This window comes from Balaenoptera musculus, chromosome 1 (assembly GCF_009873245.2).
Source record: "Balaenoptera musculus isolate JJ_BM4_2016_0621 chromosome 1, mBalMus1.pri.v3, whole genome shotgun sequence".
Classification (NCBI taxonomy): domain Eukaryota; kingdom Metazoa; phylum Chordata; class Mammalia; order Artiodactyla; family Balaenopteridae; genus Balaenoptera; species Balaenoptera musculus.
The window spans coordinates 22,831,116-22,837,241 of record NC_045785.1 but is presented as its reverse complement, the minus strand read 5'-3'; positions in this window follow the sequence as shown (position 1 = coordinate 22,837,241).

Here is a 6,126-nt window from a genome sequence, read left to right as displayed (position 1 = left end):
GTAGGGAGCCAACACTTTTCCTGAAGGAGTTTTCTCACCCAACAGAATAAAGTCAAGTTTCTTAGGGGTTTATAAATCCTTCCTATCAAGACTCCTATGGCCAAGCTGATAAGTGAATCAATTTGGCAACTCAGAGCATCACCAGATGAGCTCTTCATGAACAGAGTTCTTTCTTCTGTGCTGATTGTTGAATGTCTTGCCATGATGAATCTGAAGTGTAGAATACCTCCATTGCCTTAGAATTTGGATTAATCGAAACCAGGAAGAAAAACCATTCAGGATTACCCTTGTCCCACTCACTCTCTGTTACTTGTCTGACCTACCTCTATAGGAGGTTCCAGAGATAGATAGAGTGGTTCTGATCTGGTCTCCACCGTTAAGGGACTGTAGAGAGGCATCGATCAGAGCAGGAGGGAAGCTGGAGGGCCTGTGTGACAGGCTGTGACAAGCTTGGGAGGAGAGAGAGCCCCTTTCCAGACTGCTGCCTGTGGATGTACTGGGGGCTGTTCCTAGATTTAAAATGCTGTCCTGTTGCCTTCTATGGACCATACCCTGTACAACATGCTGGGAAGACACAATCAGTTTCTTGCCCTCCTGGAGTTTGTGATCTGGTTGCAAATGATAAACACCACTGGGGTAAAGTGGGCATTCAGAGAAGGGAGTTGGAATTTCATCTGGGTTTAGAGACATCTCGGAGGAGACAACACTTAGGCTGACCCTTCGGAGATGTTGGGGTGGGAGGCCTTCCTGTTGAAAGAAACATCTGTGGAGCAAAGCCACAGAGGTGGGAAAGCACCAGGCATGGGCGCTCAAGGAACGTGGACTTGGATAATGGGGAAGGAGAAGCAAGGTTGGCCAAGTGGATCATGTTAGAGGACGTTAAATACGAGGAGGAGGAATTTGGCCCTTGAGTTACGTAGAAGATATTTGAATAGAGGATCGGGTTGTAGAGCTGTGCTGTGGAAGGTGGATCTGACGGTAAGTGATGTGAGAGATCGGAGGCAGGGAGACCAGCAGTAAGTGCAGATGCTCTGGGGCCTGAACAGAGGCAGTAACAGGAGGGAACAAGAGAGATGAGCAGGTGACCTGGGGAAAGGGCCTGTAAGAGGTGATCAAGGTGTTGAAGCCTTTCTGAGGAATGGGGAAGATGAGGGTGAGGGCGTTCAGTTCGGGAAACTTGGAATTTAAGGAACAGACGGAAACCAAACCAAGGAACCTCACTTCACCTCCCTAGAGCTTTCCCTGCATTCTTGTGTCATGGTGACAAGGTGATAACTCCAACCAGTAGAATTCCCACTGCCTCTGTCTTAGGTTGGTCTCCAGTAGGTGACAAGAATTCAACATTCCCTAATTTTATCCCTGTAAGGATGGGAACGTTTCTTGGTTTTGTTTTTGTTTTTTTCAAGTTTAAAATTTTTTAAGCCTTTCTCTTTTTTTTTTAAGCCTTTTTTTTTTTTTTTTTTTTTTTTTAAATCTTGGCTGTGCCACGTGGCTTGCAGGGATCTCAGTTCCCCAACCAGGGATTGAACCTGGGCCACGTCAATGAAAGTGCCAAATCCTAACCACTAGGCCACCAGGGAACTCCCTTAAGCCTAGTTTTTAAAAATTCGCCTTAATTTCACACTTTATTTTCCCAAATTCTCTTCCAAGCATTGTTCCTATTCATTCATATTTTAGACAGTTATGTTGTGTTTACATCATTTAATAAACTGTCAATATCACAAGCATTGGAAAGTTCTCATTAAATGTTTAAGGCACATTAATTCTAACCAATGAAATTATTAGCACATGTGATCCCTAAGTATAATGGTATAGAAGTTCCATGTGTACATAGAATGCATTTGCAGTCACTTTTTCCCCAGCAATTTTAAAATTCATTTATATTTACTTAAATTCTGAGTGAAAAGAGATGATAAAAACAAGAGATGAAAACTCATCTGAGTTCCAAACATGCACCAGGGATTAGAACTTTCAGAATCATTTTGCATCTTGTTCTCAGCACCATCCTGGGATCAGTATTGTTAGGCTCAGTCACAGATGAAGAGACTCCAGCGTGATGTCCACCCACCCCCACCAGCGTTAGGTTAACATTAGTGCCTTCTGTGAGCCAAGCAATGTTCTAAGGCACTGAGAATAGAATATGAACAAGACAGGGAAGGCCCCCTTTCTCATGAAACATACACTGCTTTTAAGACTGGGATCATAGGGCTTGGCCCATGATGGTCTCAGTACTATATTCTGTGGGCCAGTGTTCACTGTCTTTGGCAAATCACTGCAAACAAACTCTCCTGCCACCCCTTAGAAAAAGTTTTCTAAATGCAGCTTGTTCTTGACTGCATTGTTTCCCCATGACAACAAATTGAGCCGAGGGTAGCAGTAATGTTTGAGACTAAAGTTGGGTAATGCCTGTCTCTCCCCTCCCACCCAACCGTGGTCCAGTGGAAGAAAGACCTTGGGAAGCTGAAAGAGGAAGTCCCTGTTTGATTAATTCACCTACCAGCATCTATGAGCTAGGTGCTTTTAAAGTGGAACTATGTAATAATGTACATAAAAGCCGAAGACAAAAGTTCAGGGAGGAGAAGGGGTTTGCCCAAGGTAGCACAGCTAGTGCTAAAATGCATCTCTAGATTTCTCTTTCTTTTTGTAAATTTTTATCATTTGTGATACAGTTACAAGAAGACATTTGCTTGAAGTCACAACAGCCAGGATTTGAGCTCAGGTTCAAGTCAAGCAGGGTTTCTACAAGAATCTGCTTTCCTTAAAAATTTCTAAGTTGCTGCAGGACAATGCCACTAGCCCACTGCTGTGATGAAATTTTAGTTGCTTTGTCATTCCATCAATTCTCAAAGGCCTGCCAGGGAGTGCCCATTTGGCCAAGCCCAGGTCATCATCCCAGATTCTAGATGCCAAAGAGTGATGAGAAGGAGGATGGCTCATTTTAGCTTCTACAGTGGGAAACAGTGCATTAATGCCCACAAAAATGCACTCAGTAAGGAATTTCCCCAAAATAGGAAGCAGCCAAAGACAAATGCCCACTGTAATTCAACAGGATGCTCAAAATTCACAAGTACCCTTCTTTCCATACTTAACCTTCCTCACCTCCCCCCCAAAAAGAATGAAAGACAAAAATAGGAACAGAGAACAAGGTAACGGATAGAAAACAGTAACAAATGTGGTAGATAACAAACTATATCAGTAATCACTTCAAATGTCAATGTTCTAAATAATTAAAAGACTGGCTGTTGGTGGATTTAAAAACAAGACCCAACTATATGTTGTCTTTATATTTAAAATGGGTTTCTTGGGAATTCCCTGGCAGTCCAGTGGTTAGGACTTGGCACTTTCACTGCAAGGGCCCGGGTTCAATCCCTGATTGGGAAACGAAGATCCCACAAGCTGCGCAGTGTGGCCAAAAAAAAAGGCGGGGGTGGGCGGGCGTTCTTGCAGACATAGTAGAAGTAAAGGTATAGAGGAAGATACCATGGTAACACTAATCAAAAGAAAGCTGGAGTAGCTATATTTCAGACAAAGAAGACCTAAGAGCAAGGAAAATTATCAAGGATAAAGAAAGGCACTACATAATGATAAAGAGGTCAATTCTCCAAGAAGATATGACTAATGTGTATGCAACTAACAACAAAGCATCAAATATATGAGACAAAAACAGAACTGTAAGGAGAAAGAGACAAATCCCCTTTACAGTTGAAGACTTCAACATCTCTCTATCAGTAATTGACAGATCCAGCAGGCAGAAAAATCAGTAAGGACATAGTTGAACTGAACGGTGCCATCAAGACTGGATCTAATTGACAGTGATAACATCATGCTAAGTATGCTCTCAGACTATAATGGAGTTAATTTAGAAAAATCAACAGAAAGATAGCTGGAAAATCCCAAAGTACTTGGAGATTAAACAACACACTTCTAAATGACATATGGATCAAAGAAGTCTCAAGAGAAATATTTTGAGCTAAATGAGACTATAACTTATCAAAATTTGTGGGATGCAGCAAAAGCAGTCCTTAGAGGGACATTTACAGCATTAAATGCATCTATTAGAAAAGAAGAGCTGAAATCAATAATCTAAACTTCTGCTTCAGGGAACTAGAAAAAGCAAAATTAAGTCTAAAGTAAGCAGAGGAAAGAAAAATTAGAGCAGAAATCAATGAAATTAAAAGCAGGAAATCAACAGGAAACAAAACGGTAAAGCAGGAAACAAAATCAACAAAACCAAAAGCTGAGTCTTTGAGAAAGCTGATAAAACTTCTACCTAGGCTAACCAATAAAAAAAGAAGACACAATTACGAATATCAGAAACACAGGGATTTGATCAGCTCGCGATGGTGGAGTAGGAGGATATGGAGCTCACCTCCCCCCCACGAACACATCAAAAAAATATCTACATGTGGAACAATTCTCACTGAAAACTGACCAGAGAACTCCTATACAACCAAAGTTGCAAGAAAGATTTCCACATAACCAGGTAGGACAGACAAAAGGCATAGGGTCGGGACCTCCAGCCCTCGGAGGGATCTGAAAGGAAGAGAAGTCCACAAGGGTGGACCCTCATCCTGGGGAGAAAGCAGGTTGAGTCACAGACTGGCTAGCCCAGTCTGGAGTCCTACGGGGAGGAGACAAGCCCCCTTGGCTACTGGGAGAACTGCAAGGACAGAAGGGCTAGAGAAGCCTAGACTCTACTCGTGAAGAGTGCATGGGTGCTGGCTTGCCAACAGTCAGAACAGACAGACTCTGCACTGGCAGCTGCCACCTTGCCACATTCCCCAATCCAAGCAGGGCAAACACCCCAGACCTGCTCACTCCACACCACAGCTTCGTGCACAATCTGAGCCAGCTGGGCCCTGGGAAAGGACGCAGAGACAGCTTGGGGGCCTGGGGTGTGGTCTGGGTGGGGTGACATAGGCCACAATCAGTGCTTATTCCTGTGACAGCACCACAGGAGACACTGCAACCAGCATGCCACATTCAGTCTCCCAGCCTAGTGAACGCTCCAGCCCTGCTCACTCCACACCACAGGTTGGTGCTGGATCTAGGGCAGACAGGTCCTGGGAAAGGACCGCCACAGAGGCAACCGAGATCTCTGGCAGCAGCACGAACATCTTGATTCCCGCAACCACAATGCCCTGACTGCCAGCCTAGCTAACACTCCAGCCCTGCCCACTCCATGCCACAGCCTTGCACTAGATCTGGAACAACAACAACAGGGGAAGGAAAGGGCAGCAACAGCCATGGAGCAGAGAGGAAGTCCTGCCTCTCACCCTGCACAGTCTTTAGATCCTCCAACACCAACCACACCCCCTATCAGCCAGCACACCTGAGGAAAGACGTGGCCGGCATCCATATCAAAACCCGCCCTCACACCAAAGATATTGGACACACACCGTCCACACAGGGACAGTCCCACATAAAAACACCCCTTCAAGACCACACTAGATATCTTGTTTCTCCTAAATTCACAGAGACAAAGTTAAGTAAAAGAAAAGGCAGAAGAACTATTCCCAATTAAAAGAACAAAAGAAATACCCTGAAAGAACAAACAGTGGAATAAAGCTCACCAGTCTACTAGACCCCGAGTTCAAAAAGGTGGTAATAAAAGTGTTAACTGAATGAAGAAAGATTATTGATATCAATGCAGAGCACTGTATCAAGGAACTAGAACTATAAAGATGAACCAATCAAAACAGATAATTCAATTTCTGAGATAAAACGCAATCTAGAAGTAATGAATAGCCAACTAAATGACAAAGAAAAATAAATAAGTGACCTGGAAGATAGAATAATAGAAATCACTCAATCAAAACAGCAGACAGAAAGAAAAATGGGGGGAAAAAAATGAAAGCAACATACAAGATCTATGGAATAATAGAAAACATGCCAACCTATGCATAATAGGGGTTCTAGAAGAAGAGAGAGAAAAGGGGATCAAAAATGTATTTGAAGAAATTATGGCTGAAAACTTCCCAAACCTAAAGAAGGAAACAGATATCCGGGTACAGGAAGCAGGGAGGGTCCCAAACAAGATGAACCCAAACAGTCCCACACCAAGACATATAATTAAAATGGCAAAAGTTAAAGAGAATTCTAAAGGCAGCAAGAGAAAAAGGGTCA